This window comes from Rhineura floridana, chromosome 6 (assembly GCF_030035675.1).
Source record: "Rhineura floridana isolate rRhiFlo1 chromosome 6, rRhiFlo1.hap2, whole genome shotgun sequence".
Taxonomy (NCBI): Eukaryota; Metazoa; Chordata; class Lepidosauria; order Squamata; family Rhineuridae; genus Rhineura; species Rhineura floridana.
In genome coordinates, this window is record NC_084485.1 from 119,749,676 (window position 1) to 119,772,384 (window position 22,709).

At 41.7% G+C, this 22,709-nt stretch overlaps 1 protein-coding gene across 14 annotated transcripts in view; it reads right to left on the reverse strand.

Moving 5' to 3' along the window:
• ZNF644 (zinc finger protein 644) overlaps positions 1 to 8,942 on the reverse strand; it is a 112,889-nt gene extending 103,947 nt beyond the window's left edge. For 6 of the 14 annotated variants that reach the window (XM_061633631.1, XM_061633622.1, XM_061633634.1 and 3 more), the window contains exons 1-2: positions 8,529 to 8,629; positions 7,361 to 7,420 (exon numbers count right to left, since the gene is read on the reverse strand). The gene's annotated coding sequence lies outside the window, so the exon portion shown is untranslated. The other 8 variants (XM_061633632.1, XM_061633623.1, XM_061633627.1 and 5 more) reach the window with 8 other exon arrangements.
• Between the last annotated feature and the right edge of the window lie 13,767 nt (positions 8,943 to 22,709).

Below are 22,709 nucleotides of genomic sequence, written 5' to 3' on the forward strand. Positions count from 1 at the left end.
CTATCTAAGAGCAACAGAAATTAGAGAAAAGAAAGAGAATGGAGGAGGAGGAGAAGGATCAGGGAGAAAAACTCTAGGAGAAATGATGCGGATCAGCAGCAGCTCTTGAAAATATAGAGACAGAAGGAGATGTCTGTATGTTGGGAGGCAGGGCATTCCAATGGAACACAGCAGTACAAAAAGACAAGAGAGAAAGAAGAAAAAACCTTGGGTAGAAAGGTGGCAGCAGAATGGAGGGAATGTGAAGAACAAGGTGATAGAAGAGATGAGAAAAGCACTTTACATTAGTGTCAGAAATTAAAATGTATGCAATATAAAAATGAAAACCAGGCAAGAGAAGAAAGTGGAGAAATATGACCAAACTAGAAGACAGAAAAGCCAATGGAAAGCAGACCTGAGAATCTGAAATAAGAGACAAGCTTGTAACGCATTACAAAATCAGTAAAAGACAAAGATTTAATTAATGTGTTAACTATAGTAGGAGAAAGCCATTTCTATAACTTTACTTTGTTCTACGTATTAAAATCCAACTTCTCTGGATTCAATTACCAACTTGGGCCACTGAAAAAATTACTACAAAATATTCTTATTTCATTTTCCAAAGCCACTCTCTTTTAGATACTATTGGGTCTCCAATAGATTCTATCACCAGTGCTTATTCTGTATTAATTTTTGTCCCACTTTGATATTTACCCCCTTCCAAATTGTACTACATTGTATTAATTGTACTAAATTTTCTACAGTTTAACTTTACATATCCCTTACAAATATCTGGTTAAATAAATCCTAATTTATTTTTTCATGTATCACCTTGTATCACAATTCCTGACAGTTCACTGCCCAGACGTTTTCAATAATTATATAATTATTCTAAAGATAGATGTCAAGAGTTTGTTCCAAACGTCAGAATGTAAAATACTACCCTCAAGGACAACTTTAACCACACCTCAAAATTTAAAATATAATCTATCAGTTATTAACCCACATTACTTATCAAGATAATCAGAGCCTGCATCTCTTTCTGCTGTCATGTAAGGATTTATAATTGCTCCTTTCTCCCTTCCAAATTATCAACTTGCAGATAAACACATTCTTATCATATGTACAGTAGTGCCTCATAACACAAAACCCTTACAGAATGCTACGAAGTGGAATAAAGGAGGGGGAGCATAAGAATTTCTCTATCCCAAGAAATGCATTGAGTCATTTGGTATCAAAAGTCTCTTCCCAGCTTGAGAAAAATGTATTTTCTCCCAGGTATATAATTTATGTAACTTACACTTGGTACAGAATTCTGTGTTTCTCTCACAAGAAAAAGGTAACTTGACTATGTCAGTAAATTGTTGGATAGCCTACTCTAATCACTTTGGTAAAAGAATCGAAACACCTCTTACAAAACATTTCAAGCAGAAACGAAAGCTTACATTTTTCGTAACAGAAAAATAATTTCTTTGGGCAATACCCAACTAAAATTCATTGATTTCAGTGGATCAACTGTGACTAGCAATGGATATCACCCCCTCTATGTATCTATGTCTTTGATGAAGAGTCTAATACAGGCAGCATCCCTTGCTACTTCTGGGAAAAGAAACTGAGGCTGGGGCAGAGATTAGCAAGGTTTATTTAAAACAATAATCCTCCACCTTCAAGGCTCTAGGTAGCACATTTTATTTGTACCAAACTATGGTCATTGCTCCACTCACACTGTACAATGACAAAGTACCTCAAGAAACACAGGCAGTGGCATTTTCTGCCACAAGGCCACAGAAGTACTTCTATTTGCCTACTTTTGTCATAAAACAATACACTATGAAGCAAGGTATCAAGCTGCACTGTATACCTTGCCACCAAAAGTGGGCAGGCCATACCAGCAGGTTTCTCTGCTTTGGCATCCAAACCAGGCCTACATATAATAGTCTGACAGTGTCACAAAAAATGCACCATGAAGCCAAACAATGGCTTCAGTAATTCAGAAAGATCTCCTGAGTCCCCCAGCAAGGGACTGATTTCACTTTTTCCCCCCAAGTCAAACACATTTCAATTTTACCCATTTCAAAGATGAAATTTTGCAGTCAAAATGTGCATTTTGAAATTAATAGTATTTGTAAGTATCATTTCAGCTCCGGCTAAAATGGATCGGGGTGGGGGAAGCACTGCTATTTATCCTCACTACTAATACAAGTTTAGACGAATCACTGTCTCTTAGTCTAACCTATCTCACAGGGTTGTTGTAAGGATAAAATGGGGAGGAGAGAACTATATACATTACCTGGAGTTCCTTGGAAGAAAAGGTGATATATAAATGTAATAAAAAAATAAACAAACAAAACAGTTCTCCAGTTTACAGGCCAATTGCTGAAGTTTTATCACATTTTTATACTATCCTTCAATATGAAAAATTACCAAGAGTTATCCATGGTAAAAGACTAACTCTCAATTAGAGCTTATGAAAGATTGACTCACTAACCAACCAAGGGTAACCACAGTGACTTCTATCAGTGGCCAGTACAAGTGTCAGCAGTTGGAATTCACTTTCAGCATTCACCTACCTTGTCCTGCACTAGACAGACACCACAGCTCTGACAAACACCTAACCTAAAGCAGTTGTGTCCCATGCTCACTCTAGCAGTAGCTGTTCTCCAGGTAGATTCCTCTCCTTCCAATAGCTTGTGAGAAGTAGTTTCTGAGCAGGAGAAGAATGGAGCTTTATCTGTTTGCTTAGGGAAGAGCCACCAGAGCAAGCGCATCACTGCTGCTGCTAAAGGCTAGATGACAAAAGCCAGGGAATCTCCCCTTGCCACTTGCACAAGATAAGATGACTGGTAGGAAAGTGCCATCTCCAAACCTTTGAAAGGGAGCGTTGTCATTTTCTCCCAGAAATACAGGCAAAAGGGTAGGGGCATCCATTAATAAGGTAACACATAACATGGCTTTTTGAGATGCAAATATAAATCGCCATATACTAACTTCAAGAATTTACTTCTACCAATGAAAACAGCCCACATCTGAATTTTCCTGAAGCTCTGTCTACATTTAAGTGGTAAGCAACAAGGATTTTTTATTTCTAAAGGGAATAAAGATGCCAGCATAATTTTCCACAGCTGACATCACAGAAAACACCAACAGGAGATGTTCCTTAGCCATCCTATAGTATAAAGTGTAGATTTATAAACAAAAAGAATGTATCACAAGTCATCACTATAATCTGCCAATAGTATTTATACACGAGGACTAGTTAACATTATGCCTAATTTTGCATACACAGCCATGGACTGAAATTGTCAAGAATCCAGGCCATCACTACAAATACTACAAGAAACATTGGTTAATTCTACATCTATTCAGAGAACAGATATTTACATAAAACAGGACAGAAAGTGGTACAACAGAGATTCATTCTCCTTCCACAACCCAGTCATCTGCAAATTGCAAGATTTATGTAAATTCACTTGCTGTCTACTAGCAGCAGCTGGGAGACAGAAAAAAGATTAAAAGCTCCCTTCCAGCCCCCAAACAGGAGGAAACTTGACACTTTGACAACTCAACAGCAGAGATAAAATGATGGAAAGTTTGGAGACGAGCTCTGCAGGCTTCACATTTTTGGCCTAAGAATATAAAGCTTGTTATTTCCTAGAAAAAAATCCTAGCAACTTAAAAGCAGTCATTGATAGTGGGGATGTCCCTGGACAAAATATTTACCACTTTTTAAAACAATCTTATACATTAAGCTTTCTGATGAGCAAACGTGCTCAGCGCAAAACCAACATGACATACACTTTAAAGTCTCTGACAGAGAACCAGAGAAGTCTGTGTAGAGGCAGAAAAAACTTCCATACATGAATGTTTTCCTATTTTTATTTGATAGGAACCCTGCACAAGGTTCTCTTCCAGATGTTGTCAGAAAGAGTCTCTGACTTTCAGAAGTACTGTATAGGAGATGCAGGGGGCTGTTGTTGAACAGGAGGAGTCAGGGAGCCCCCATACACAGAGAAAATTGTGAATTACACTTTTGATCCAAGCCTCGGTCCTCTCTCAGTGATTGTCCTGCTTTGATGACATAGATACCTGGCAGATTTGTCAGAATTATTCTGGCTGCTATTGGCTTAACACAGCCATGATGGTCACTTTGTCAATGGTGAGTAAGAATTGTCCCCAGGCAATCAACAATTGTGTCCCCATTCTTCCCTTTACCCTTAAAAAGCTACTTGCACTAATGCTAGAAGACAACATCAAAGGCTCTCCGTCTTCCTGGAAAGGAGGAAACTGTCCTCAGCCACACCTTCAAAACACACCCCTTATTAAAGGTGTTTGGGTTTCACCATGCCTTCCAGTTTTAAAACTAAAAGTCAAAATCTGAAAGTAAAAGGCTAAGTTTTCATACACAGAGGAACCGTTTCTGGCAGAAGAACAAAATGGGAGAACATGGAGGCTAGCAGTTGCCTGGACACCTAGCTATGTTCCTAAGTTAGAAAACAAGGTAGGTGTTTTGAGTTGCTGGCTGGCATCTCTTCCTCTCTCTCTTTCTTTCTGGTAGAGAAGCAAAGAAGGAAATGCCCTGCAGTGCATTCTACAGCAATTTTCTCATCTCTATGCTTTCTACCTTTTACCTGGAAAACATGGAGACTGCCAGGCAGGGCCACCATTACTGCTTAGAGGTAGCTGCTGCCCAATTTTTTTGTCACTTGTTCCTCAGCCCATTTCCCTCCCACCCCACTACATATAGAGGAAAAGAACAGCTGCAAAGTGCATGGCAAGGTGGTCAGATGTCTGCTAGTCAAGGTGGAATGGGGCCAAGGTGCTGCAGCACTTCACTGCTGAAGAAGTAGCTTTTGCTACCTTTCCCACAATTTTGCCTTCTGATTCCATCATTTACCACAACGTGGACAATGACACATATTGAACACTAGTCAACAATAGAATGCAGAAAGTATATAACAATTCCTAGTTTTTAAATGGAGATTAAGAACTTCCACTGATTACCCAGATACATCGGCTTGTAAAGCATTAACTTAGTTTCACTAAGCAAGACTTACACCCAACAACACAATACAATGTTGTCAAAAATTATATGCCATATCTTAAATATTTTTCTCAGATCCTTCACTGACATAAAGAATGAAAGATTGCTGTTCAAAGTAATGAACATACATCTGAGAATTTGTGCCATCTCTCTACAATTCCGAAATTCAAAGTCACTTTTTAGAGACAGTATCACTAGTTCTGGGTTGTTGTTTTTTGCTTATTCCAACATCTTAAAATTATGGCCCAGTTCACAAGTAACGCTAAACAGAACTATGGCTTAGATAGAAGGAGTAGACATACAGGTTGCTGGGCTGAAGATCATAGCCCTCCGTCCCCAGTACTGCTGCTGCCACACTAATGACAGCATGGTTTAGCTCAGCATTACCTCCAAATCCAGACTTAGGGTTTATCTTGCTCTAGACAAACTATGAACTGGAACCAAGGTTTGTTCTTGGTTTATTGTTTGGGGTTCTCCTGGGGGAGTAAACTACAATCCCAGGGTAAGATACAACACTAAGCCAAATTGTGGCTTAACCACAGGTAGCAGGGTGGCAGCAGGACCTGGGGAGGTGCAAAACATCTGCAATCTTCAGTCTGAGAACCTGTATGTTTACTTGTTCATACTAAGTCATAGTTTGGCTTAGCATTACATGCAAAACAGGTCAATGACTTTTTTTTCTGGAATAGCAATGAGACAAGTACATTTTCAAACATTTTGTCACTTTAGGCCTTCGAGAGCAAAGATACTCTTCACATCCAGAATTAATTATGAGTTTATAACTGAGATGTATGTTTTATTACATCTCTAATATTTCTCACATGTATAAATATTAGATAATTTTTATCACATTTGTATCCTTTGATGAAGCAGATACACCCGTATAACTGTTTCATCAAGAAGCTCAGGACAGCATACATAAGCTCGTATCCTCACAACAACCCTGTGAGATAGGTTAGGCTGAGAGAATAACTGGCACAAGATCATAAAGTAAGCTACATGGCTAACTGGAGACTCAAATCCAGGTCTTCCCTATCTAAGTCCAACATCCCCTACAATCTATCTGCCCTGCTCCTGGGCAACTCCTATTACTCTCAACAGGCCTTTTTAGGCACATTAAGGCGGCTCTGTGTTATCTCTTTTATCTACCCAGACCAATTGTTTTAAAAAAGAAACCAACAACTATGAAAAAGACTGAAAGGTAGTTTTGCTTGCAGCACTAATACAAAGTTTTAAAATATATGTAAACAATATTCGTACTTTCAGGGACTTAAGAATTTAGGTATCTTGGGGACAACTTGAAATTAGATACAGGAAGAGTACATCTTAGCAGCAGTCTCTCAGAAACCATGGCAATATTCCCAAGTCATTGTTTAAGGAATGCTACCTATGCAAAATAATAATTTGAACTATGTTTATTTATTTATTGCATTTGTATACCACCCCATAGCCGAAGCCCTCTGGGCGGTTTCTATAATGCGAAGTAATGTTCCACAAATGCCCCACTGTCACATCACTCTGGAACCTTAATTCTGCCTACTGCTTATTAAGTAGTACTGATTTACAATCACTATTAAATTCATCTTCAAAATACACGAGAGCAAGGTTCACTACTATTCTCATTTCACAGACATGCAGTTATCTATAATGATTACAGAGACAGTATTGTGGTTAAGAGTGTTGGACTAGAACCTGGGAGACCAGAGTTCAAATCTCCACGCAGCCATGAAGCTTGCTAGGTGACCTTGAGCCAGTTACAGTCTCTCAGACTAACATACCTCACAGGGTTGTTGTGAGGATAAAATGGAGGAGGACCACGTACACCATCTTGACCTCTTTGAAGGAAAGGTGGGATAAAAATGTAATAGTAAATAAAATTAATACAATTATTTTTTTCTTTCTTGGAACACCTTCAGAAGACTGGCAAATTTCATTCGTCAGGTTCAAATCTGATTATCTGGATAGGATTCCGGTTCACATTTTTACCCCTTTTGCCCCTCTCCACTTCTCAACTCACACTGTATGTTACATAAGGAAAAGTAACGCACGAAGAGAATAGTGACTTGTCCAACAGAACCTCAAAGTTCACCAGAGTAGGAATCATATTTGCTAGGTCCAACTCTCACTTGAGCCACCAGCACCATTCTCTGCTGCTACAGCAGAATTGTCATTCAACTTTTATTGTCCTCTTCTCCTATAAGAAAAAGACTGCATAATTATGGTGAATTAATTGCTTTTTAAAATTATATTTGAATGTATCTTGCTTTGTCAAGTGTTTTCAAGTCCTCTTTACCATCATACCAGGAAATACAGTAAAACTGTAGTCTTCTGAAGTCTTACCTACGCTAAAGCAGCAAAATTCTACTGCCCAAATTCTTTCACATCTTGACATTCATCAACCTAGGAGAAGAATACAATAAGGAATTCCAAACATTAGTTCACCCATCAAAATTTAACACAAGTAACTAATTTTTTATGAATTCCTGTAACTTAACAGTCATAAGATTTGCTAGTCAATGTATTTCAGTTCTCTATCCATACAAGTAAACTACCAAACAAACAGAAGAGCAACAAGTGTGTATAAGAGCTTGAAAACATTTCAGTACAAGATTGCTCACACTAGGAAACTGAACACTGTACCAAGTTCTAGCAGTACTGATCTGCATCATTGATTACTATGTTTTGTGTGTTTTTGCATGTGCTAGAACTTCTCTGCCATGTTTTAAGAAGTTGTAAAGCTAACAAGACAAGAGTGATCAAGTGACCGGAATGGAAAGTTTCACAGCTGCAAAAAGGAAGCCGGGCAAGAACACTCTACTCCCATCATCAAAGAGGTAGAGAGACACACAACATTATTTAACAAGCAACTGGACTCCACAAGAAGCCACAGAACTTGATCATCCTAATCCTGAATGTTTAGACAGGAATACTTCCAAGCAAATGCGCGGGGGTCTGCAACCTTGACGACAATATTTGAAAAGGCTTGTAAGAGGGACAAACGTAGGGAGGATTAAAGTGATGCCCAAGTGAAAGGAAACCAAGATACTTTCACCAGAGCTCAAAAATAAAATTAAAACCTTCATCTATAAGAGGAAGAGGTACGGAAGCCCGTACTTCACACATTCACCTACTTTACAGGGGCGAGTTCTCCATTTCCCCCCCCCGTGACCTCATTCACTCCGCGGCCTTCCTGAGGACGCCCCGGCTATTCGTGCCCCAGGCTTCCCCCTCGACTCCAACCTGAAGTTCCTCCTCAGCGGCCAGCGGCATCTCCCCGCTCCACGTTCACTGGCTAGGCCGTTTCATGTGACCGAACAAAACCCTCCTCAGCGCAGCAGCTCTTTGTGTCCGGCCCAGTTGGACTCGCAGCAGGCTTGGATAAGGAAGACGAAGCCAGTACCAACCGCCGCGTTCGCTTCCCTTTACCAAAGTCGGAGGACAACAAACTCTGTCCGGCTGCCCGGCTGCCCAGCCACCTCCCCCCTCCCGCTCTAACTTTGCCACTCACCCGGGGCAGCCGCGGCTCGGCCTGGTCGAGTCCCTTTGCTGCACTAGCGGCAGCCGCCATGTTCCCTGATGCGACAGGATGGAGCAGAGACCCCTCCCCCTTCTCACCGTTCTGCCCCTTTCCCTTGCGCGCGCGCCTTTCCAGTCTTTTTTAAGGCCTCCTCGCACTCAGTTCCGCGCGAAATTCTCGTTCCCTCCCCCACTCTCACTGCCCCCCCACCCCTAAATTAATAATAATCGTAACGGGAAACTCACGGGCTCGCCAGCGCGTGCGTCACGCCGAGGGGGGTTGTGTGCGGCGTCATGACGACATCACGCCCTTTCGGATCCCCACTGGCACACAATTACACTCTCCACCCTGCTTGGCGTCTAAGACGCATGTGCGTAGCTTTCCAGTTTTCCCATATCTGCCTTTGCTTTCCTTTTTTGACTGTTTCCTTTGGCTGCCTAATTCCAGCCCTCTGTCATCAGTTCAAGTAGATGTCATGCGAGCCCACGCCCAACAAAAAAACAAAACAAAAACAGCCTAACCTCTCCTCGTCTTAGAAGTAACAAGTCAATTCCAGGAGGAGGATCGATTGCCTAGTTTGGTAGGGGAACTCGGGATGGAAGTTAGAATAACATTTGTTTATTTCTATGGGCACAATCCAACTTGCATTTACACCAGGCTGAGGGGAGTTGGATGCGGCAGATCTTCGGCTAGGTCCTGTCCCTTAGACAGGATTCAGCTGGGCCAGCCAGGGGTTCAGCTGGGCCGGCTCAGCCGAGACAGGTGCAAGCGGAGCCAGTGTAAGGCCTGAAAAACAGACATGAATCTTTTGTACACCGCCCAGAGAGCTATTCGCTATAATCATCAGAAACCACCCTGATTGGCTAATTAATTCCTGGCTGTTGCTGGGCGTTTTCCCATAAGTATAGGATTCAAACCTTAGCCCATGTTCCCCACTGTTCCCTATGGTTGCTGATGCTACCTAGGTGGAGTTCTAGCTGCTATTCAGGCTCTACATTTCTTGGGAGATGTGGAACCATGAAGTTGTTTTGCTGTTTACTTCTTTATAAGTATAGACTAGGCTAGACAGTTTTGTTGTTTTTGTCTGTGACTGTAACTGTATTTTACCTAGTCCTCGGGGCCATTTTGCTGTTGTAACTGTGTACTTATATTTAATTTAGTAAAGCCACTTCTTATTTACCAGTGTGTGTTCATTGCAAGAGGGGATTTGGCTCTCAATCCAGAACCTTGGCCAATTAACCAAGGACTAACGTATATTTGGATATTTTACCTAAGGCTCCATGACAAGGGATGCATCTTTGCTCTTGTATGTTGGAATCCTTGGCCGGTCTATTTCTGGCACTTTGAGTTTCCTCTTGGCCCAGAGTGGGTGACCAGATTAAGGGGTGGTGGCAGTCTACCTACCTTGCAGTGTTGTTGTTGGTTTACTCAGCTCTGGTAAGGGGGTCACGAGTTATTTATTTATTTATTATTTATTTATTTGTTTCATTTATAGACCGCCCATAGCGAGTGGCTCTCTGGGCGGTGTACAAAAAGGTTAAAATACCTTTATACATAGTTGTGCCTTGCCAGGATCAATTGCCCTGGGTTTGGGAAATTGAGTCCTGGGACTGAACTGGTGGCAGTGGTTCATGACAGTTGTATTATTGCAAGAGTCCTGTCCACATCATCAAGGCACATAAACTGAAATCCCATAAAATATGGGAAGATGCTGCATTGGACACCTCAACTGGACTGCACGAGTACCAGACTTAAATGTCATTCTTTATTTTTTGAGGTGATTTGTATCCTGCACTGTCAGCCTCCTAACAGCCACTGAGGGCAGCTTACATAAGATTGATAAAACTATTCTCCATATAACAATGAAGGCAATAAAACCATTAAAACAGATTACAGTGCAAAAGAGACAGAAATAAAAATCCATAGAACTTATGGGTGTATAAAAGTCATAAAAACATCCACAGTTCCAAAAGTTGAATACCTGCTGAAATAAACAGGTGTTCATAAGAAAGCAAAGAACCATCAGGGACAGAGCCAATTGGGCCTCCCTAAAAAGGGGGTTCCACAATCTCTAGGCTCTCACAGCCAGACAAACCTCTGTTGTCCAGATACAGGACAAAGCCTCCTACCAGCACATCTTAATACTCAAGCCAGTTCATATGAAAGGAGAGGAACCTTTAGGTAAACTTGTCCTAAAACATACAGGGATTTAAAGGTAATAACCAGATGCAAATCAGATGCCAGTGAACCTATTGCAGAAAGAGTTGCATGGTCCAAATAACCTCCTTTTCTTTGAAATGTCCACGTTGGCTGTCGTATGGTCATTGAAGATGTCGCATCTCCAGTATATCAGGAAATATTTCCGGGAATGAAATACTAATCACAGAATCAAAAGTTTATTGTTCATGCTCTTATTCTTGGACTTCCTTGGGAATGTCACAGTGTATCCTCCAACTGCAGTTTAGCATCAGACACTTATGGGCAAATCTATGGCCTTCCAGCTTCTTACCCATATTAAAGATGGTTTTCAGTATGGATAAGCTGTCCACACCTCAAATAGTTCTGACATCAATGGTGCTGCATTACATCATGTGTAAAAAATTACTACTCTCATTCAAGTTATCCTGCTAACTGTTCGGTATTATAAAAATACCAGAGAGAAATAGGAACTAATTTGGTTGGTCCTATTTCTTAGCAGAGATACAAAAACACAAGCAGCAGGGTGAGAATGAGAAAGCAGCAGAGTGAGAGAGGTGGGGCTGCCCACCTTTCTCTATATGAATAATAACAGACACAATCTTCTTAGGTAAAAGATAAAAACATTTATTCACGACCTCATATGTTAGAAACGCAGGCTGTAGCTTAGATGAAAGAAAATAGAAGGTATTCAGTCCATTTCAGTGTTTGGTATTGATGCTGTCAGCAGAGAGCATCATTTGCCATGCGGCCTCTCTCAATGGTGGATTGATCAGCAATGGAGAATATTCAAAAAATCCTCCAGGACAAAGGAAGGAGGAAACCAGGTAACTAACCCCACCCATACGGAAGTTACATCATGGTGAACAGGTAAATGGGATATTTCCCCAAATATCCCCCCCCCAAGTGAACATGCAACATTTGCCTATTCCAACACTAACCTTAATAAAACAGGGTTCATGGGGAGTTTTTTTCAGGAATGTGTGTATTGCTACCTCTTTCAAGGGAGTAGAGATTGCTCCCTCATGCAAGGATGCATTAACCACCCCACGGGTACTTGGGCATGCACAAACAATCCAGGATGGGGAAGGGTCAAGAACACAAGCAGTGGGACAAACAGCCAGACTTGCCCACATTCTCAGACATCAATAACTGGAACTAATTGGATATGGCAGGGTGCTGAGCACCTCACCAGAGACTATATTAACAGTGGCATCAAGATCAGGATGAAGGCAAATAATTTTGTCCTCAAGGTGCCCAGTGAACTTATCACAACTGGCCTTGAATGATCCAGTGCTCCATTAATTGGGGCAGGTAGCACCAGCTTTTTTTCCATGTGGAAGAGCTCTGCTGGGTGTCTGCTTGAGGGTGCAATGCAGGCAGCAATGTGGGTCTTTTCTGATGCCATCATTGGTGCATGGCAGATGCAGTTGTGCTCTCTAGCTGCTATTCAGTTAAGAATTCTCACTGACTTCAATTTGACTGGGAATAAGCTTCATCTGTGCGATTTCAGGGTTACAATAAAATTAAAAATTCTGATTAGCAAGCTAGCTAAATGTGGGCTGGATGGAACAACTATCAGGTGGATCCGCAGTTGGCTCCAGAATCGTACTCAGAGTGCTTATCAATGGTTCCTTCTCAAACTGGGCAGAAGTAACGAGTGGGGTACCACAGGGCTCGGTCCTGGGCCCAGTGCTCTTCAAAATTTTTGTTAACGACTTGGATGAGGAGGTACAGAGCATGCTTATCAAATTTGCAGGTGATACAAAATTGGGGGGGAAAACTAATACCGTGGAAGACAGAAACAAAATTCAAAGGGACCTTGATAGGCTGGAGCATTGGGCTGAAAACAACAGAATGAAATTCAACAGGGATAAATGCAAAGTTCTACACTTAAGAAAAAGAAACCAAATGCACAGTTATAAGATGGGGGATCCTTGGATCAGCAATACAACATGTGAGAAGGATCTTGGAATTGTTGTTGATCACAAGCTGAATATGAGCCAACAGTGCGATGTGGTTGCAAAAAAGGCAAATGCTATATTAGGCTGCATTAACAGAAGTATCGTTTCCAAATTGCATGAAGTATTAGTTCCCCTCTATTCAGCACTGGTTAGGCCTCTCTTGAATATTGCATCCAGTTCTGGTCTCCGCACTTCAAGAAGGATGCAGACAAACTGGAACGGGTTCAGAGGAGGGCAACAAAGATGATGAGGGGACTGGAAACAAAGCCCTATGAGGAGAGATTGAAAGAACTGGGCATGTTTAGCCTGGAGAAGAGAAGACTAAGGGGAGATATGATAGCACTCTTCAAGTACATGAAAGGTTGTCACATAGAGGAGGGCCGGGATCTCTTCTCGATCATCCCAGAGTGCAGGACACGGAATAATGGGCTCAAGTTGCAGGAAGCCAGATTTCGACTGGACATCAGGAAAAACTTCCTAACTGTTAGAGCCATATGACAATGGAACCAATTACCTAGAGAGGTAGTGGGCTCTCCGACACTGGAGGCATTCAAGAGGCAGCTGGACAGCCATCTGTTGAGAATGCTTTGATTTGGATTCCTGCATTGCACAGGGGTTTGAACTTGATGGTCTTATAGGCCCCTTCCAACTCTCCTATTCTATGATGATGGTTCTATAATATGAAAAATGAAAGTTCCTATCAAAAGCTACAAAACACATTCTGAACCTCTGAACTTCTTGGGAATAGAAACCCAAGTAATTGCTAGGGACCTTTAATCAGTTTAGCTTAGCAAATAGCACAGACAGTATTTTTGAAATTCACTAACTTTCAGAGATGATCAGCGTATAATGTCATCTCTGATGCATCGCACGGTTTCTCTCCAAACTCTGCTGTTGCATCTTAATGTCCATGTGCCACTTTCTTGTAGATCTTTCAGTGAGTATATCAGACCATACTATCATTGTCATAACAAAGTTATCAAAAGGAATACTGTTTTTATGTGTTTGTTTAAAAATTATAATTTTAATAAAACTACTGGGAATAAATAATGTATTTGTTCCAAGATGAAGCTAGAAAAAATGGCTGTACCATAGTATAATGTATGTTTGTTTATTGTAAACACTAATGTTAAAATGCTTTGGAAGTTAGACGTATGTGCCAAGCTGTCCTCTCCTTCAAGCCCAAGTCAGGTGTCAACAATTTTGAAATACAATGATGACCGTGTGTATCAGTATCAGCTGCATACACAGTTCAAACAAACTTGGTGTTGGACCTATACATTTTCGGAGTGATGTTTCTTCAATTGTGACTTTTTTAGCCCAAACGGAATGCAAAAATGGTTAGCTAAATACTCTGCAATGGAGATCAAACTCCAGGGGTTTTTGTTTGCATCAAACTTTTTAAAAAGATCAACCACTTTACCATTTCCTTTACCAATACCATTACCATTGCTCCATGCTCACAAACAAGTAGAAAAAAATTGGTATGATTCTATTTTGTTGGTGGAACATAAGCAAAGGCTTGTTTCAAAACAGCTAACAATATCCTGTCTAGACAAAGTTCTGCCTTATTTATTTTTAAAAAAATACGTATAAGTCCAATTTATGAATGTTTTCTTGAAACAAAAAGTCCTGGAATTCATTTTCAGGTGAGTATGCACAGGATTAGGCAGGACCATCCCCTTCATTCCTCCCCCAACTTCCTCCCTGCCCAGTGGACAGATCTCTTTTGCAGGGAAACTGCCCACAAGATGCACACAGCGAACAATTGTTGTGCCAGTGAACTGGCTAGACACTTTTAATCCTGTGTGCTGTGGCAAACACTATCTAAAAGGTATCCAAAATAGACTATTTCTTAAAGCAGGGGTTTCCAAACTGTGGTCTGTAAGCTTCATTAAGGGTGGTTCATGGAGTGTCTGTGACTTTGTGGTTGAAGATGGGAGATGGCACTTCCATCGCATTAAATGTTCATATCAATTTTTAATTGTATTTTTATTACTGCTTTTATTTCTTACATTGTTTTATTGTATTACAATTTGAAATCTATGGAATATACCATACTACAATATATAAGAAATAAAAGAAGCAATAAAAATACAATAAAAAAATCTTGCAGCATCTAGCACATCGCTAGGGGGTCTTTTTGACCAAAAGGCGGCATATAAATAAACCATAACATAACATTACAATTGCTAGAACAGGCAGAAAAGTCGTTGTGGCTCTCAGCAATTTTCAAACAGTCCATGGGGGAAAAAAGTTTGGGAGCCATGTCTTATAGCATATACACACACAAGTAGAAAGTGTGAATCACTATTACTGGTGAATGATGGAGTGTCAGCAGGAGAAGTGGAGACAGCATTAATTCTACTCATTTACAATATTGCACTCAATTTAGGAAAGCATTTCAGCACTCAGCCACTCACCAACCATGCCCTTTAAAATGCTCTTTGGAGCCCTTCTTTGGATCCACCTGCCATATGAAGTGAGATGAGTAAACACTAGTAGCACCCCAGTTATGGAATATTATTCCCAGGGAAGCTTACCTTGCAGCATCTTTGTAGTCTTTTCAGCATCATGAAGATCTTCTGTTTGCCAAAGCCTTTTAAAGAACTTAGAGCCTCCTTTTTTAATTTTTTTTTTAATTGGGAGTGTAGCAAGTTCTGTTGTATTGTTCTATTTGTGTAGTTTCTCTCCTTTTTAATTGTTGTATGTTTTACTTTGCATTATAATTTGTGTGGGGGTTTTTACTTATTTATTATAAGCCGCCTAGAGAACTGAGGTTATGGGGCAGCATACCAGTGTTATAAATACATAAAAGTTATTCTGCCAAGTAATAAAGTGAATATTTTATGCTTCTTCCAGTTTTATGAATTATTACCCCAATCCAGCAAGAGAGATTTGTTGAAAGAAGCAGCCATTCATGTGAGTTCACTGAAAGATACACATCTGGAGGGACATCCCTATTCACATAATGTGGCCTATCTGAACCACACTGAGCTGTGTGAATCAATTTTCTGATGCCAACAGGGTTGCATACCCAAACTGAGGACCACAAATTCTACCTATTACATGTAGCTCATTGGCTACAACTACAGCTGGATCAGGGCCAATATCTTTTAAAACATTTTTATTGATTGGGGTTACGTCTGTGCATTTTAATTTTTAACTTTGTTTTGTTTGAAGCTGCTCCGAGTTAAATTGGGCAAGTAGAAAGGTGGGGTATATATTTTTAAATGTAAAACAAAAAAACCATGAGAGGTATTGTGCCAATGGAAAATGAATTAATAAATAACACAACTCAAAGCATGTAAATCCAGCTATAGAAATGAAAAGTCAGAAAAGATGGACTTACAAATGAGAGTGCACAGAAGGTTTTGGTGACATATCATTATTTTTCCTTTTCTTCCACTCCTGTTTCAACCCTTTCTTTCATGTTAGAATACAATAATCTAAATTTCCCAGAAGGTTTATTCCTCCCATTGATGCAGGGAGAGCTATTTTATCCTTCAACTGAAGGAAATGCAGTTGTATATTTGTGTTAAAGAAAAAAATAGCTTTATAAGTAAAAGAAGGTTCCCTGAGCAGGTGTTACCAAGGGCCTTCTATTTATAACTGATGGTTGTCATGAGAGAAAGCCCTCCTATATAATCTTTATAATCTCAACAATAACCCTTCCCTCTTTTTGATGAAGTGCTTAATTTCCTTGAAAGATTTTATCTGTCTTTAGTTACTACTGGAGAGGATTTTAATTTTACCCCAACACTTTAATAGCTAAATCTTTCATATCCACTATTTCAAAAAGGGATATATTCATTCATCTAAGTAAATAGTTCAAGGATTTCATCTTGCTAGGTGGCTGGAAAATTTCAAATCAAAACAGTCAAAACTGGAGGTTTTCTTTGCTGTTTCAGACTAATGTTTTGAGTTTCTCAATGCATCCTGTGACTGCACTGGGATAAGAAATTAATGTCTTATTTGAATGCCTTTATAATTTTATCAAGCCAAATGACAAGGCAATGTGTCATATTATTTAGATAGTTATTTTACCTACAACTGATCAAAGATAAAAAATATACAGATTGGAAAAACAAAGGGATTTTAAAATAATCGCTACTGACTTATTGCTTTGTTAGTTTGGGCTGAAAGTATAAAATCCCTTTAATTGGCATGGTAGAATCTGAAATAAGTCATAAATGAAAGTTGAAGCTTCTGTTTGTGGTTTTGAAGTGTGGTTTGAATAAATGGTAATATTAGTATGTCTGCCTAGTTTAGGTGTGGGTAACCTTTTGCCCTCCAGATGTTGCTGAGCTACAACTCCCATCAACCTCAGCTAGCATGGCCAATGGCATCTGGAGCAACATCTGGAGGGCCAAAAGTTCCCCACACCTGACCTAGTTCATTTGTCTAACTTTCAATACAGATCAGAAAGTAGGAAAGTTGGGATTAGGAACAGCAAGTGTGGGAACCTGAAAAAACTGAACCAGAGAAATTAATTCAAATAACCAAAACAAAAGAATAAACGTTTAAAAAGTCCCCTGCACTAATGTGGAGAACTTTGGTTGTACTTACACTGCCGTCTTATACATGTGTATCTCACTGAACTCAGTGGGGCTGACTTCTGAATAGGCTGGCAGGCATACAATTGAAGTATTAAATTCTATCAAAATTAACAGGACAAGTTAACTGGGTTTACTTAAGTCCCACTGATTAATTTCAAGGGACCAGTGGTTCAACAATCCACTTCCTATGGTGGAGGAGACTGCATGCATGACATCCTTCACCATGAACATGAAGCAACATGTTCACCCACACCCGCAGGTTTGTTGGTTGCCCTATCAGCCAGCTCTGGGGCCTCTGGATGCTGCTCCTAAACGCCAGATTGGTGCATAATAAGATCTCCCTCATTCACAATTTAATTGTGGATGAGGCTGCTGATCTAGCATGTATAACCGAGACCTGGGTGGATGAGTAGGGAGGAGTCAGTGTCTTCCAGCTATGCCCATGAGGGTAAATGGTTCAGCGTCAGGGTAGACCTGAGGGTCGGGGAGGGGGGTTGCTGTGGTCTATAGGAGCTCCATCTTCCTCTGCAAGCACCCTGTCCATGTGACTACTGGTCTGGAGTGTTTGCACCTTGTGTTGGGTCAGCGGGACAGATTGGGGATTCTGTTGGTGTAGCGCCAACTCCTCTGCCCAAGAGACTCCCTAGCTGAGCTGACAGGTGGCCTCAGGTATATTGTTGAGATCTCCCAGACTGTTGGTTCTGGGGGATGCCAACATCCATGCCAAGGCAGCCTTATCCGGGGCGGCTCAGGATTTCATGGTCTCCATGACAACCATGGGACTGTCCCAATATGTCATTGGCCCAACACATGTAGCAGGGCATACTCTAGACTTGGTTTTTGCAACTGGACATGGAGATGGTGGGGGGGGCTTACATCAGTCCCTCTGTCATGGACAGATCACTGCTTGCTGAAGTTTAGACTTACAGCAGCTTTCCCCCTCTGCAAGGGTGGGGGACCTATTAAGTTGGTTCACCCCCAGAGACTAACGGATCCGGATGGTTTCCAAAGGGCTCTGGGGAGTTTTCCAGCTGATAGGGCTGGTGCTCCTGTCGAAACCCTTGTGGAACTGTGGAATACAGAAATGACCTGGGCGGTTAACACGATTGCTCCTGAGTGCCCTCTCCTGTGTAGAGCTCGTATGGCTCCATGGTATACCCCAGAGCTGGGAGCGATGAAACGATATAGGAAGACGGCTTGAGTGCAGATGGAGACGAACTCCTGGTGGATGCAAACATACACTGGTAAGTGCCTATGGTAAGCTGTATTTAGGGGCAGTGAGGGCAGCAAAAAACCCCAATACTTTGCTGCCATTATCAAATCATCATTCTCCTGCCCAGCAGAGCTCTTCAGAATTGTCCAGGGGCTATTACATGCTGGGACCAAGTACATGGTAGAACCATGTGAGGTCCGCTGTAATGAATTTGCTAGGCACTTCCAGGATAAAATATTTAGCATCCACCAGGACTTAGACTTCAGTGTTATAGCAGGTGAATCAAGTGAGGTATCCAGAGCACAGCCTTGTCCTGATTTCTTGGATGAGTTTCAGTTAGTACAGCTTGAGGACATTGACAAGGTGCTTGGACAGGTTCGTGCATCTACTTCTGTACTGGATCCTTGCCCTTCTTGGCTATAAAAGCTAGGAGGGATGGAACAGCTGGCTGGGCCAAGGAAGTGATTAATGCCTGTCTGCGAGAGTGGGTGGTCCCTTGCCGCCTAAAAAAGGCGGTAGTGAGACCACTCCTGAAGAGACCCTCCCTGGACACAGAAAACCTTAATAACTACGTTCCATTACTGGACAAGATCCTTGAATGAGTGGTTGCAGGCCAGCTCCAGACACTCTTGGATGAGACCGATTATCTGGATCCATTTCAGTAGGGTTTCAGGACTGGTTTTGGCATGGAAACAGCCTTGATCGCCCTGTATGATAACCTCTGTCAGGAGAGAGACGGGGAGTGTGACTCTGTTGATTCTCCTTGATCTCTCAGCAGCTTTCGATACCATCGACCATGGTATCCTTCTGGGATGACTGGCTGAGTTGGAAGCGGGAGGGACTGCATGGCAGTGGTTCCACTCCTAATTGGCGGGTCAGCTTCATTAAGTGGTGCTTGGGGAACATTGCTCGGCCCCGTGGATTCTCCAGTATGGGTTTCCACAGGGGTCAGTTCTGTCCCCCATGCTGTTTAACATCTACATGAAACCGTTGGGTGCCGTCATCCAGAGTTTTGGAGTGCATTGCCATCAGTTCGCTGATGACACGCAGCTCTGTTTCTCCTTCTCATCTACTTCAGGTGAGGCTCTCAATGTGCTGAACCGGTACCTGGCTGTGACAATGGACTGGATGAGGGCTAATAAACTGAGGCTCAATCCAGACATGAGATGCTGCTAGTGGATGGTTCTTCTGACTGGATGGTGGATGTCCAACCTGTCCTGGATGGGGTTGCACTCCCCCTGAAGGAGCAGGTTTGTAGCTTGGGAGTTCTCCTAGAACCACCTCTGTCACTTGAGGCTCAGGTAGCTTTGGTGGCATGGAGTACCTTCTACCAAGTCCGGTTGGTGGCCCAGCTATACCCCTATCTGGACAGGGATAACCTGGCATCAGTTGTCCATGCTCTGGTAACCTCCAAGTTAGATTACTACAATACGCTCTACATGGAGCTGTCTTTGAAGATGGTTCAGAAACTGCAGCTTGTGCAAAATGCAGCAGCCAGATTGGTAACAGGGACCAGATGGTTCGAACATATAAAACTGATTCTGGCCCGCTGGCATTGGCTGCCTGTATGTTTCTGAGCTCGATTCAAGGTGCTGGTTTTAACCTATAAAGCTTTACACAGCTTGGGACCACAATACCTGATGGAAAGCCTCTCCTGACACAAACCTACCCGTACACTATGCTCAACACCAAAGGCCCTCCTCCGAGTGCCTACTCCGAGAGCAGCTGGGAGTCTGGCAACAAGGGAGAGGGCCTTCTCAGTGGTGGCCCCCAAATTATGGAATGATCTTCTTGATGATGTGTGCCTGGCACCAACACTGTTATATTTTCGGCACCAGGTCAAGTCTTTCTTCTTCTTCCAGGCATTTTTAACAGCATTTGAATAGCATGTTTTTAACTTGCCTATCGGTTTTTATGGATTTTAATTTGGTATGGTTTAAATATGTATACTTGTTTTTAATGTTTTTAATTGTTGTAAACTGCCCAGAGAGCTTTGGCTATGAGGTGGTATATAAATGCAATAAATAATAAATAAATTTGTGATGTGGGTGCTTGTATGCAGAGGCACAGTTCATGCAGTGGCTCAATGATAGAACAGATGCTTTGCATGCAACAGATTCCAGTTTCAATCGCCAGCATGCAGGGCTGGGAGAACTTCTACCAGTCAGTGTAGACAGTACTGAGCTAGATGAACCAATGGTCTGTCTCAGTATAAGGCAGCTTCCTATGTGCCACCGTCCAAAAAGGAAGACAAAACTTGCATGAACTTTAGGGACATTAATGGGATACAGCCCATAAAGAAGGAATTAAATGTATTTTGGTGGTGGGGTGGGAGTGCATGAGGTAATTAATTCTGTTATATGACTTCCCAGCAAGAAAAACATTGGTTCCATAGGGGCTTTATGTCCAGTTATTTGCTGTAGATTATAATGATGATGATGATGATAGTGCTTGGTCATGGGCAACAATTTGGGGAGAGTGAGGAACTGGGAGCCAAGAGCCAACAGCACTCAAGGTCAGAGGGCAAGGAGTCAGGACCAAAGAGCAAGGCCAGAAATACAAGACACACTAGAGCTCAGGTAGACCTTGTTGCTCAAGCAATACAAGGCTCAAATGTGAAAGGAAGCCCTTTTGTGCTCCTCCCTGACCAGGAGAAGCCAATGGCTAGCCTAGGTGGGTGCAGCCAAGCCAGACCTAGAAGGCACTTACCTGAGAGGCTGCAGTTATGCAGTTCCCCACATGGGGCAGTGATCAGTTCCTGACAACAGCTACTACACATCTTTCCACTACATGTGGGAAAAGTCCCTGTTATTTGTTCCATGACACCAACAGCTTCCAAAGATGTTTTCATAGATTTTCGGTCTTGATGATTAATGCTACTGTAGCATCACCTTAGACATCTTTCACATAAAGAAACACCATCAAAATCTTCCTCTATATGTGTGTTCTGATTGCCCAGGCCACATAGAATAGAGAATATTATGTGTGACCTTACCTCTTCACAAATCTACATATCACTACCTGGAAACGATTCCCATTAACCGTGGCTGGAAATGGACTGCCTCAGTTGCAGACATCACAACTGGAAAGCTCCAACCATCTTGGAAAGCAGCATCAATAATTTCTTAAAATCTATGAATTTTTGAAGTAATCAGAAATTTTGATTCTGTAAACAAATGCTCTGAATTCCAGAAATGTAGGTGCCCTTCCAGTATGCACTGAATATGTTGGAGATGCTTGCATGTGGTGCAATTCTGCACCAGTGGGGAGTGCATGTGAATGGAACAACAATGTGAGCAGGCCGGGCCAGTGGCATGAGATTTTCCTACATGTTTTGCACCCTTTTCCCCAGCAATTACTTCAATTACTGCAAGCGGTTATTGCACCATGTAGGTCCCAAGACTTACAGAGCAACCTTGTTGAAGCTAAGTAGGTCTGGGTGTGGTCAGTGCCTGGCTGGGGACCACTTGGAAACCCTATGTACACTGCTTTGAATTCTACAGAAGGAGGACAGGATGTAAATATACCCAATTAACTAATTCATATATATCAGAGGTGGACAACCTGTGGTTCTCCATCTGACAGTGGACTTCAACTTCCCTAAGCCTCAGCCAACATTGCCCTTTGTCAGAGATGATGGGACTTGTATAGTCCAACAGCTTCTGAAGGGCCACAGCTTCTCTGTTCCTGATATACTCCATTCCATGCTCCCGGGTATGTGGATGAGGGACATCACAATCTGAGGCTTCTTAGAGGGGCCATGGATCTCTAACAGAATTCTCAGCACTAGAGCCAAAATGGGGTCCTTTGAAAGAGGCTATTGTAGTTAAACTAGAATAACACCAATTTAAAATTGCACTTACCTTTCAAAGAGGCACATGCTCATATAACATTAATATAATCTAAAGCACCCACTTTTACATTAACAGTTGCTTACCTTCACCACATCCTCACAAGTTCCTATTCAATCCCCTTCTGCCAATATCTATCTAAATAATTCCTGACAGGTTTGACTTTTAAAAAAAAACCACTGGGTCAATGTTATCACAAGATGAACTTTCTTCACAGCTTCATTCTTCTAATCTCTAAGGCTCAAACAGGGGATGTGTGGAGAATATTTTTGTACTGTCCTTCACACTTAAATTCAAATTTTCTACTCTTTAATGAGCTGCGGGCCACTGCTCCCAGAGTACATTAATAGTTCAAGGGGGGAAAAAATCTTCACAGTTTAATCATCTTG